The following is a 12,543-nucleotide window of genomic DNA, read 5'->3' as shown; positions in this document are numbered from 1 at the left end:
TTAATTTTAACTGCCCCTCGGATCGATAATGTCTTTATGCTAGACTTAGAGAAAAAGTTTTCAAAAACTGTATGCTTAGTTTCAAAGGAAGAAAATTCCTGGCTATGGCACAGGAGACTTGGTCATGTAAGCATGGACCTCCTGGCCAAATTAGCAAGAAAGCAATTGGTTGAGGGACTGCCTGAACTTAGATTTGAAAAAGATCAATTATGCCACGCTTGCCAAGCTGGAAAACAAACCAAACAATCTTTTCATAGCAAAAACATTGTCTCAACTAAGCGTCCGTTAGAATTACTACACTTGGATCTCTTCGGTCCAGTCCAGCCGCTGAGTCTGGGTGGAAGAAGATTTTCCTTGGTCATTGTAGATGACTTCTCTCGGTACACTTGGGTCATCTTGCTGAGTAGCAAGGATGAGACCTTTGAGACATTTTCAAATTTGGTTAGAAAACTTGAAAATGATAAAGACCTAAAACTTGCTCACATCCGAAGTGATAATGGTGGAGAATTCAAAAACCAACAGTTTGTTGAATTCTGTGAAGCCAGCGGCATTGACCATAACTTCTCTGCTCCTAGAACGCCTCAACAAAATGGGGTCGTTGAAAGGAAGAACAAAACACTGGTTGAAATAGCCAGGACAATGCTGAGTGAGCATAGGCTTCCAAAGTATTTTTGGGGTGAGGCTGTTAACACAGCGTGCTATATTCTTAATAGGGCTCTTGTTAGACCTATACTAAAGAAAACCCCCTACGAGCTTTGGAAAGGACGAAAGCCCAACATTGGATACTTTCGTGCCTTTGGCTGTAAATGTTTTATTTTAAATACTAAAGATAGCCTAGCTAAATTTGACTCAAAAGCTGATGAAGCTATCTTTCTAGGCTACTCAACAAACAGCAAAGCATACAGAGTTTTCAATAAACGAACTCAAGTTTTAGAAGAGTCAGTACATGTTGAGTTCGACGAAACTAACCCTGCAGGAAGATATCTGCCGCTGACCGAGGATGATCCACACTCAGCACCCGCTGATCAAGATACAGCCACTGAGTCATTCCCTCAAGGGCTGATCAAAGGTAAAAGTGAACCAAATATTGTTTTCACTGACCAGTTTTCACCTGCAGAGATTGTTGAAATACAGACAGCACAAGACATCAATCTACCCAAAGAGATAAGGATTCCAAGATGGCACTCAGAGAGTGCAATCCTTGATGCCGCTGAGAATACCCTGATGACAAGAAACCAACTCAGGAGGTACCTCAGTAATGTAGCCTTCGTCTCAGTTCAGGAACCTAAGAACTTCGCTGATGCTGAGGAAGATGAATTCTGGATGAGCGCAATGCAAGAGGAACTCGACCAATTCAGAAGAAACGATGTATGGGAGCTAGTGCCACATCTAAGGAGTCAGAAGACCATTGGAACAAGATGGGTCTTCCGCAACAAGCTGGATGAGCAAGGAAACGTAGTCAGGAACAAAGCAAGGCTGGTAGCTCAGGGCTACAGTCAGCAAGAAGGTATTGACTACGGTGAGACCTTTGCCCCAGTGGCAAGGCTAGAGGCTATTAGGATTTTATGTGCATATGCATCTTACATGAACTTTAAACTGTTTCAAATGGATGTTAAGAGTGCATTCCTTAATGGAGTTATAAACGAGGAAGTTTATGTTAATCAACCTCCAGGGTTTGAGGATCCTAAATTCCCAAACCATGTTTATCAACTCAAAAAGGCTTTGTACGGCCTCAAGCAAGCACCACGTGCTTGGTATGAGAGGCTGACCAGTTTCCTGCTGACTAGAAATTATGTCAGGGGCAAAGCTGATACAACCTGATTCATTAAGAGAAAGGGTAAAGATACCCTGCTGGCTCAAATATATGTTGATGATATTATTTTCGGTGCTACTAATGAGTCAATGTGCAAGGAATTTAGCAAGCAAATGCAGACTGAGTTTGAAATGTCGATGATGGGAGAACTCAACTTCTTCCTTGGACTTCAAATCAAACAAGGAAAGAATGGCATCTTCATCAGTCAAGCTAAATATGCCAAGGAGATATTGAAGAAATATGATCTTGAAAATTGCAAGCCAATATCCACTCCTATGGGCACTGACACTGTCCTATGCGCTGACGAGAATGGTAAGTCGGTAGACAGCAAATTGTATCGAGGTATGATAGGTTCTCTACTTTACTTAACAGCAAGTAGACCGGATATTCAGTTCTCAGTATGCTACTGTGCTAGATATCAATCTAACCCTAAGGAATCTCATTACATAGCTGTAAAAAGAATCCTTAGATATTTGCAAAGCTCAGTGAACGCAGGTTTATGGTATCCCAACACTCATGGCTTTACACTCGTTGGATACACTGACGCTGACTATGGTCGAGACAAGCTAGAACGGAAAAGCACCTCTGAAGGATGTCATTTCTTAGGAAGCTGTCTTGTATCCTGGTTCAGCAAGAAGCAGGCGTCAGTAGCCTTGTCTACCACTGAAGCTGAGTACATTGCTGCTGGTCACTGTGTTGCTCAAGTCCTATGGATTAAGCAACAGCTTGAAGACTATGGTGTTCAAACAAAGACAATTGAGGTCAAATGCGACAACAAAAGTGCAATTGATCTATCAAAGAACCCAATTCAACACAGCAGAATGAAGCATGTCAGCATAAGGCATCACTTCATTAGAGACCATGTACTCAAAGGTGAGATAAAGCTGACCTACGTCCCAACGGATGAGCAGCTTGCAGATATCTTCACAAAGCCACTGGCTCGTGAACAGTTCAGCATACTGAGAGAAGCCATTGGTATGTTTAATCCTCTTCAGTAAATTCCTATTCTAAAATGTAAATTTATGCTGAGTGAATTACTATGCTGAATGATTTAGGCAAATGCATGCTGAGTGATTGTTATGCTGAGTACTTAACATATCAATACTGAGTAAATATGCACACCGAGTAGTAATTTCAAACTGAGAAATCATCCTTTCATATACTACTGACCACTCAGAATATAAAACGCTTAGTATTCTAAATGCTGAGTGTTAGATCCGTTGCATTAAATGCAAAAGCACACGAATAGCCACCTAGGATGACGTATGCGCCGAATGTGTCATAAAAGCCAGGATCTTTGTCGGTTGACAATCCCAAGGCAAAACTGACACATGGATTCGATAAGATCCACACTTCATCGCTATAAATAATGGGTAAATCCCCATTCTTTATTTTCTTTACACTTACCGGATTCTTTGGCAAAGCATTCTCTCTCTCTCTCTCTCTAAGACTCTCAAAGCTTCCCAATCCTCTTTCTGAAATAATGACTAGAGTTTCTGTCAACATCTCCAGAGCCGGTCACCCTAAGACCAGCTCCGATGAACCCTCCAGGCAAACTTCTGTGCCTGAAACCACCAAGGTCACTACGCCGAGCAAAGGCAAAACTAGGCAAGCTACCTCCTCCAAAGGAAAACCGACCAAAATCAGAACCTATACCAAGGTATTTGATAACATTAGCGAATGGAAAGTAGACTTCTCGCGATGGGTTTCTGAGCCCTTCGTGACATTCGAACAACCCTTCTGCGAATGGATATCGCAAAATGGATGGATCGAGCTATTCTCCATTAGGGATCACACCTATCCCGACCTAGTAAGGGAGTTCTACCACAATCTCTTAGTCGCCGATGATAACCAGGACTACTTAACAACAGTGGTAAAGGGGAAAACGATTTTCATCAAACCCACCTATTTGGCGAATTTTCTAAAGTTGAAAAATGAGGGAGCAAAACTGAGAAGAACTGGAGATCAGGATGACACTAACTACAAAGTCAACTTTTGCAAGCCCCCTGGTCATTCTGGAGAAGTCTCAAGTTCATCCATGGGTCAGCACCAAAAGATGGCTCATTACCTGCTGACCTACTTTATTTACCCAAAGATAAACTGCACCAGCTCAGCGACAAATTTCGAGCAATGCTTTATATGGCATATGCTGACATATATGCCTATCAACATGCCAGTATTCTTGATTGCTGGGTTCATAAGGAGCACTGGAACTCTCAGGCTGGGATCGCTCATCACCAGGATCCTCATTGATCATCAAATAGACCTAACTGATGAAGTTAAAGCTAGAGGATCTGAAATAACAACTGCTTCACTGAGGGCTTTGAAGTTCAATCAGCCACTAAAGAAAGGAAAAGCTGCTGCTGAACAACAAGCTGAGGAAACAGCTCCAAAGCAAAGCCAAATGACAAAGGCTCCAGCTGCTCGCAAGAGGAAAGCTGTTGTGACCTCTTCTAAGAAGGCTGAGCCTCAGACCAAGAAGTTAAAGTCAGCTGCTGAACCAGGTTAGGAAAGACCTAAGTCAGCTGAGAAAAGGAGCAGGCAAGAAGAGCCTGAAATTGAGGAAAGAACAAATGCTGATGAGCAACCTCAAAAGAAGCAGAAGTCTTCTACACTGACTCCCATTGATGCTATTCCTACTGACGTAATTATTCCTGGTGATTCTCACTACACACAGTGTCTAGGAACTATAGCTGAGCATCAAGAAGATGAGGTGCATCTGGACGATCAGTTCATTGCACAAGTTGAGGAAGAGTTAGATGGTGATAGTGAAGAAGATGAAGAACAAGAAGTAGAAGGCGGTCAGGATGACGCTGAGGACACTGAGGAAACAGCTAGTGAGGTTGATGCTGAGCCAACCAATACTGGGTTGGCTGCTGAACAAGAACCTGACCAACACAATGTTGATCAAGAACAAGAACCAGCTGACCAGCTTAATGCTGATCAAGAGGAAACTTCTCCCTCTCACTCAGGAGAATCTATACAAGCTGACACTCCTCCTCCTCGTAGAAGAAGATTGGTTAAGGCAAGTCAGAAGACAATCAGTGACCTTCCTGTTCAACCACCAATTGTGCCTGACTTTGTTATCCAGAAGCCGACCCAAGACCCTTCTAAACTCAAGCTGAAATTTTTCAGAAAACAACCATCTACTACTCCATCGGCTTCCCTTGAAAAGCAAGCCTCTGTTTCTTCACCAAAGGAACATGCCGACTTGAATGCTTCCGCCAACTCAACAAGTCAAGTTGAGTCAATTCCTGTAAATGGTGTCAATGCAAGCATTATGCTGACCCACAACATTCCTGCACCAGTCAGCACAGACAGCATTAGAATTACCTCTTCTCCAATCAACACTTCTGCCGATCAATCAGTTCTACCTGAAACCCAAGTGCAGATTGGAAACACACTTCCAGTCACTGACCACGTCATTCCCTTGACTCCTCTTCCCACCGGTCATACTGAGGAAACAAGGCAAGCAAATGAAGGCTCTCTTAACTACTTGCATGCCACCGAGTCTGGAAAAAGAATCATCGACTCGGTGCAAACATTGATCAAAGACCTTCATCAATCCACTCAACCTGCTGCTGGGTCTTCTACTACCAAGACAACTCAGCTCTCCCATGTAACTCAGCTTCTCAACAAAGTTAATGGATTCAAGGACTTGTTGAGTGTCATCGTTACCTTTCAAGCACAGCAAGCTAAGCAGGATTCCATCTCAAAGCTGGCTGAGATCCAGCTGACAATAGTTCAACATCTCAACGCTCTTCAACGACTTTGTCAGCTGCAAACACACGCTATGCTACTTCTGATGAAGTTAAAATGCTCTTTGCTCAGCTTCACACCGAGCAAATAAAAACCAACGAGCAAATGGTCTCTTATTCTCAGTGCTCAGTGGAGCAAATTGGTGAGGCCGTTCGATTGCTGAACTTGAACAAGCAAGAGATGGACACTGACGCCATGAAACAAAATGAAATGCTGTCTATCACCAGACAAACCTTCAACCACATACGTCACAGCAATATTCAGCGTCAATACTACGACACATCCTTATTGAAGACTTTTCATCAAGTCGTTGCTGGTCTGACCGATGCACTTACCTGGGTAGGAAAATCTCAAGCTTTCATCGTAAGCATGATCAGCGCTGCTGAACTTAATATACCCTCTGAGGTCTCAGATAATGGCATTGCTATTTTCGATGGTGTCAATGAAAGCGCCGATAGACTTAAGACGCTGTCCACGAAACTGACCAGAGCCGTCTTAACCGATGCCTTTAGGATTCCTCCTCCCGATGCTGACAAAACGGGGGAGAAAGAACAAGCTAGAACACAGCATGAGCATAGTCAGTCCAAACAAAAGAGAAAGACATTGAAATTAGGCTAGCTCAGTTATGCTATGTTTGTAGTATCTATGTGTTATGTTTTTTTTTTCTTTCTTTTGCTGTAAACACTGACTACTTCTAGTAATATCAATACTTGCATCTGTTTATCCAAAAACTGAGTTATGAGTTATTATCTATGATGATGAGTATTAAATCATTATGTATCTTCAATTACATCAACCATGTTTAATGCTTATAAAACTTGTTGATTGTACCCAATGCTGATAACATGTTTGACATTGACTTGTATGTTTATAAAACATTGTCTTATAAAACTCATTGAACAACAAATTACTCAGCGCTCTCTGAATGTTAAATCTTCCGCTAAAACACTGAGTAAAATAGAATATGTTCCATGAGCTGACCTATATCTGAAAACTGACCTTAGACTTACTCGATTAAAACCTTTAAATGTTTAGAGTAAAACTAAGTCAGTAGCTCAACCCTTACGGGAGAGTTTGCTAAGTATATTAGGTCAACTATCATGGGGGAGCTCAATACTGAGTTCTTCGCTGAATAGTTTTGCCAACATCAAAATGGGGGAGTTTGTTGAAACACCTTTCAACATAATTTTGATTTGACAAAATTGTTTAAGTATAATTAAAAACATATTCTAAACACACTAAGTTTAAATGCTTTGATTTATTCTACTAATGTGTTTGTTCAATGTTGAGTTAAATTGTTTATAAGATACAAAGTTTAAAAGGCCCAAGCCCAATACGGAAGTCAAAGCCCAAGTCAAACAGTTTAAGACAACTCGGCCCGCGTATGTCAAAACGCTGTCGTTATGTACAAAACGCAGCTCAGCAAGAGAAGGATCTAGAAGCCCTTCAAGGAACAACTTCGGGACGAAGCTGCTGAGTTGATTCGACAAACAGTACAAGACAGCAGCTGGCTAAGAACAACTTCCAGACAAAGTATTTCTACTTTGGGTAAAGTTCAGAAGACACAGTATGCTGTCTAGTTGACATTACCATAAATGGAGAGACACTCTGCCGAGCTGACCAAAAGCTGACCGAGGACAGAAGATACTCAAATCTGATTGGCCGAGAGCTCTGAGCAAGTCAGGATGACAACGACAGGAAGCCGTTTCCCTCCAACGGTTATTTCGAAATTTGAAATGACCGATGCCTCAGACGTCTCTATAAATAGTGCCATCAGTTGCTTCATTCAATAGAGAACTTGATCAAGCCATTACGCTAACCAAATTTCTACGCAAAGTTCTCCAAGCAAAAGCAAAGCAATCTTATACTAAATTTCATATCTTTTGTGTAAAAGTCTAGAGTGATTATTCAATCATCTAAGGTGTCTTCGCAATCATTGTTTAGGACAAACACTTATCATTTATAGAGATTAGAAAGGAGCGACTGAGTACTCGGTTATAGTACTCAGCGAGAGATTAGGATTGAGTAGAGGTATAGAGGAAGGTACTCTTGTTATATTCAGTTGCTAAGATTGTAAAATGTTTGATGCTCTACCGTTAAAGAGCTCAGTAGAGAATTCGAAATCTCGGAACGTGTTCCGGGGACAGGACGTAGGCTTGGAGGCCGAACCTGGATAAATCTGCTGAGTAACATATTTCTAACCTTAAACTCCTTTATATATTTATTGCTTGCTTAAACAAAAAACTGACCAAGTAAAGAGGTCAAGCTGAGTTGTGCGCATTGAATATCTGAGCTCAGGAATAGACTCCAAGTGCTATCTCCTGACTCAAGTAAAGAAACTGACCTAGTCACTAGTTGACTAAGCCAGTATCTTGCTATTCACTCAGCGCCGCTGTCCAAACCTTTTTCTCACGAAAAAGAAGTCTGCCCTAGCTTAAAATTTTTAAATAGTTCCTGACCCCCCCCTGGAACTATACTTGTAACGTTATAAGGGACCAACAGGGTTTTCGTTAGGTAATCCATAAAACGTTACATTGTTTTGCAATATATTAAGCAAAGCTGGCTTAATTTCAAATTGGTGTGCGTTTATTAGGGGTCTAACTATACTGTTTGTTACACCGGCCACTCCTGGCCTGCCTATTCCATAAGTGTTGCCATATTTTCTGGCTGTGGTTCTGAATTTTGTTTCTCTTTGTTTTTCTTTTTATTTTTCTTTAAGGTCTTTTCAATTTCTGGATCTAATGGTCTTGGTGGAATGCCTGAACTTCGAGAACTGCATATGAACTTGAAATTTTTGCACGAACCAACCTACCTTCAAAACAAAATTGAAAATTAAATATTTAAGTAAATTGAAATAAATAAAATATAAAAGTTAAAATAAGTATGTATAAACCTAGATTCGAAATAAAACATGAAAAATCTAAATTTTTGTAGAAAATTTTGGCGTTCCCCGGCAACGGCGCCAAAAACTTGTTGACCGATTTCCGCAAGTGCACGGTTTCACTTGTAGTAATAAAAAGATATCGATCTCACAGAGAACGTTTTTCAACAAAAAACTTATTTATGTGAAGTTTAAATACGACTTAAGGTTTATAAAAATAGATAATCGTTATTTGAAATTGGTTTTGAGATTGATTGAGTAAGAATTAGGTTAGAATATGTAGAATGTTAGAAATCTATTCTGTTTTGAATATGAATTACAAAACAGCAACGTTTAGTGTTTAAAATAAGAGATTTATTGTGTTCGTTTGCATTAAGCAAAGAAAAAACTTTAAACTTTGTATAAATTAAGAAAGTGTAATAACGTAAACTCCTTCAATTAAAAGGCTTTGAACCGCAAACAATCCTCCTACGGTCGGGTTAGATTGCTACCTTAACCAAATTAACACTTATTTCCGATAAGCCGACTTAATGATCATATCGTCCTTAAGAATGAATTTGCCTAAGTGTTCAACAAAGTTTCCTTGTAAAGATACTGAATTTAACTACGTTTTAATGAAAACACCAGAACTCACTTCGGATCTTTTACCAAAGTGCTACATAAAATTATATTGAATCGAATGAACTTTATTAGATGAAAAGTGAATTTGATACAAGTTTACAGAGAATAAAAAGCATAGAAGCATTCAAGAGGACTTAGTGAGTCCGGGTTGTCAATCCTTCCTCAAACCTCGTTAGAGTTTGTCAGGCTCCGGGGTCGAATCCGCTACTTAATCTTCTCGCTGAATCTTCGGAATATAGATGGTTCTTCTACTACCAAAATGTAAACTAATCTTCGAACAGATCTTAATCTAAATCTAAATGCTACTGTTTTTCTAATTAATTGATAAACAATGTGTGTACATCATATCGTTTTTTACAAAATCGAACTTCTAACTCTGAATCATTTTTTACTCAGAATTTCTGCATGAATTCTGTACTAAATCTTAATTATCTAACTCTCTCTCCACAACTCTAAATCAACTCTTTATTTATAGATGTTGAAGAGTCGTGTCTAGGGGACGTGTCTGCTGCAAAGAGACGTTTCTATCCACTCGAACGGACGCGTTTCTTTAAAATCAAACATGTGTATATTGTGCTGACAGAAAATCTGATGTTACCGAGAATGGTAAATCTCTACCGAGATTAGGGGGGCATGTTTTGGTCTTCAAAAACGGAGGAGAGAGGTGGCTGGAAAACGCGTGTCGCGACCGAGAATAGGGAATCTCGGTCGCGACACGGGTGTGTATTCCCGTCTCCGACTTCATTTCCCATCTTCATTTCGGTGCGTTTGATTTTCTTCGTCTTTGACTCTTTTCGTAGGGTTTTTCCTTCGTTTCTGACCTTTTTCGCTCCTATTTGGATTTTACCAAATATTTAGGTACCTTGCATGAAAGAAACATATTCGGACGTAAAAGTACTCTAAATAAATATAAACATCACGATTTCATAGCAAAACTTATGTAAATAATGATGATATTTTAGATATATTTTGGGCTTAACAGTCTAGCTTTTATCCAACCAGACATTAAACCGTATGAAACTTATGAAGAAAAACAATTCAACAATGATATTCAATTCTCTTAATGAGTAAGAAAGTTTTATACCTATTTATAACAGACTACAACCACTAAAATCAGTTACAATAGAAAGGTGTCAATTATGTTACAAACTAACTAATAGAAACATGTGAGATTAACTAAGCTAGCATCTTTTAGAAGCAATCTTAAATTAACTGAAATGAAGTGAAACTAACTGAAATTCTAATGAAATGAAAAGTAAATATAATGCATATTCCAACACCCCCCTCCCCCATCTCAAAAAGAAGCAAGTGAATCATGAAGATTCGTCTTGGATAAGGCAAGAAGCATTCGGTAATGATTGAGAGTTTTAGTAAAAATGTCTACACTCTGAGTATGAGTTGAAACATGAATCAATTTGATGAAGCCTTGATTAACACATTCTCTGGCATAGTGACAATCAATCTTAATATATTTGGTAGTTTCATGGAAAACAAGATTTTTAGTTATGGCAATAGCTGCCAACTGTCACTTGAAACCAAGTTAGGAAGTTAAAGTGGAAAATAAAAATTATTAAGAAGATCACTTAAGTTCACCACATGTAGAAGATAAACTTCTACATTTTACTTCAGCAGAAGAACGACTAACGCGACAATGTGATTTTTTGCCTTCTATGAGATTAAAGAGGAACCAAGAAAAATATAGAATCATATTTAGTGTTTCCTTTTAAGCTTGTGTCACACCCGACCCTAAACGGCATCGGGTATGAACAGAAAATGGGATAACGAAGGTTATCAAGTCTAAAAGGCAAACCGATTTTCTAATATATAAAAATTTATTTGGACTACCTAAAATTTTATTAATTATTTGGCTTGGACTCGATAATTATATCAAGCTTCCTACGTATCCCGAACGTCTTTTGATCTTTAAATCGGGAATCAAAGCCACCTAGTTCTATCTATTTTAGGTAGTTCTCTTAACTTATTAAGTCGTTTTAACTTATTAACACGTTGAATGACACACTAATACTTTAATTGTATATTTCACTTTGTTATCATCTTTATATATATAAATCATTTTATCAAAACGAATCAAATTAAATAACCGTTTTATGCAACTAGCTCATAAACAAATAAAAGTTTTATCAAACCAATTCGTAATCAAAGAAACGTTAACCATTATATTTCAAATCATCAAACATTGTCAAAACGTAATACAAAATTTGCGTGTGTGTCCATCCTCGAATTCCACCCGTGTAGCTTATCATAACATCAATCATATCAATAATCGAGATATCTCATTCATATCTCGCCTTGCCTAATGTTAGGACTACCAGCCGTGCACTCTGGCCATACACCCTTAGGTATGGTCTTACAACTTACAACTCCTACCCCGGGCAATCCTAGATGGACAAAACCATTTTTTTCTATTTTTCAAAATATCACAACATAAAAATCATATTTGGACTTCAATCCAAATCACAGAAATAATAACAATAATCGAATTAGCTTTCTCAATCCAAACAATACTTCGTATAAATTTGTCAAATTCATTTTCTCGACCAAATTTCCAAAATACCACGATAATAAATAATTATTCTTTAAATAATCAAAATTAAAAGTATATAAATATTTTAAATAATACATCTTAAATAATTTAATAAAACATATTCAAAACCCCTTAAATAATTTAAAACTGATGTCACCGACATAGCTATTTTAGACCGAAGACTCGTTTATATTATCATAAGTCTATTTGAACTAATTTTATAAACTTAATTTTATATCTTAATTTTATATTCAAATTTCGGTACTAATTTTATGTAATAATATTCAAAATCTTGTACTAATCTTGTGGATTCTAATTGGCAATTATCGATATTAGTCTTTATATTTTAACTCGACAAATTAATGTTTCTCAGAATATTATATCGATAAAATTTAATATCGTTTAAAGTTAAATATGTTTATCGGACTATTTTCCGTCACCGAAATAAAGATTCTAAACCGACATAGTTAATTCGAACTATTGATACTATTGGACTCGTTTCACTGTCATAAATCTTATTAGTACTAATTTTATATTCGACTTTATACCGACTCTATATGGAAAATATCAATATTAGTCCTTCTATTTTCAAGGTATTTTAATTCTAACCATTAAAGTTTCTTAAAATATTTTATTGATAGAATTTAAAATAATCGAAATATTCTTATTGGATTATTTTCGGTCACTGAGATATTAATTTTGAACCGACGTAGTTAATTTGGACCGATTATACCTTAAACTCGTGACACTGCTAAAAGCCCATTAATACCGAATTGAATTTCACTACGATAAATTTAAAGGAAAACTATCTAAATTTCATATTTTTATTAATAACCTATAGACTTGATAAATCACTAGGTATAAACCTATTAAAATTTGACGAGTACTAAAACTAGAATTACTCAAAATCATAATTAGAACATT

Source organism: Euphorbia lathyris, chromosome 5, assembly GCF_963576675.1.
Source record: "Euphorbia lathyris chromosome 5, ddEupLath1.1, whole genome shotgun sequence".
Lineage (NCBI taxonomy): Eukaryota > Viridiplantae > Streptophyta > Magnoliopsida > Malpighiales > Euphorbiaceae > Euphorbia > Euphorbia lathyris.
This window is presented reverse-complemented; position numbering follows the sequence as displayed.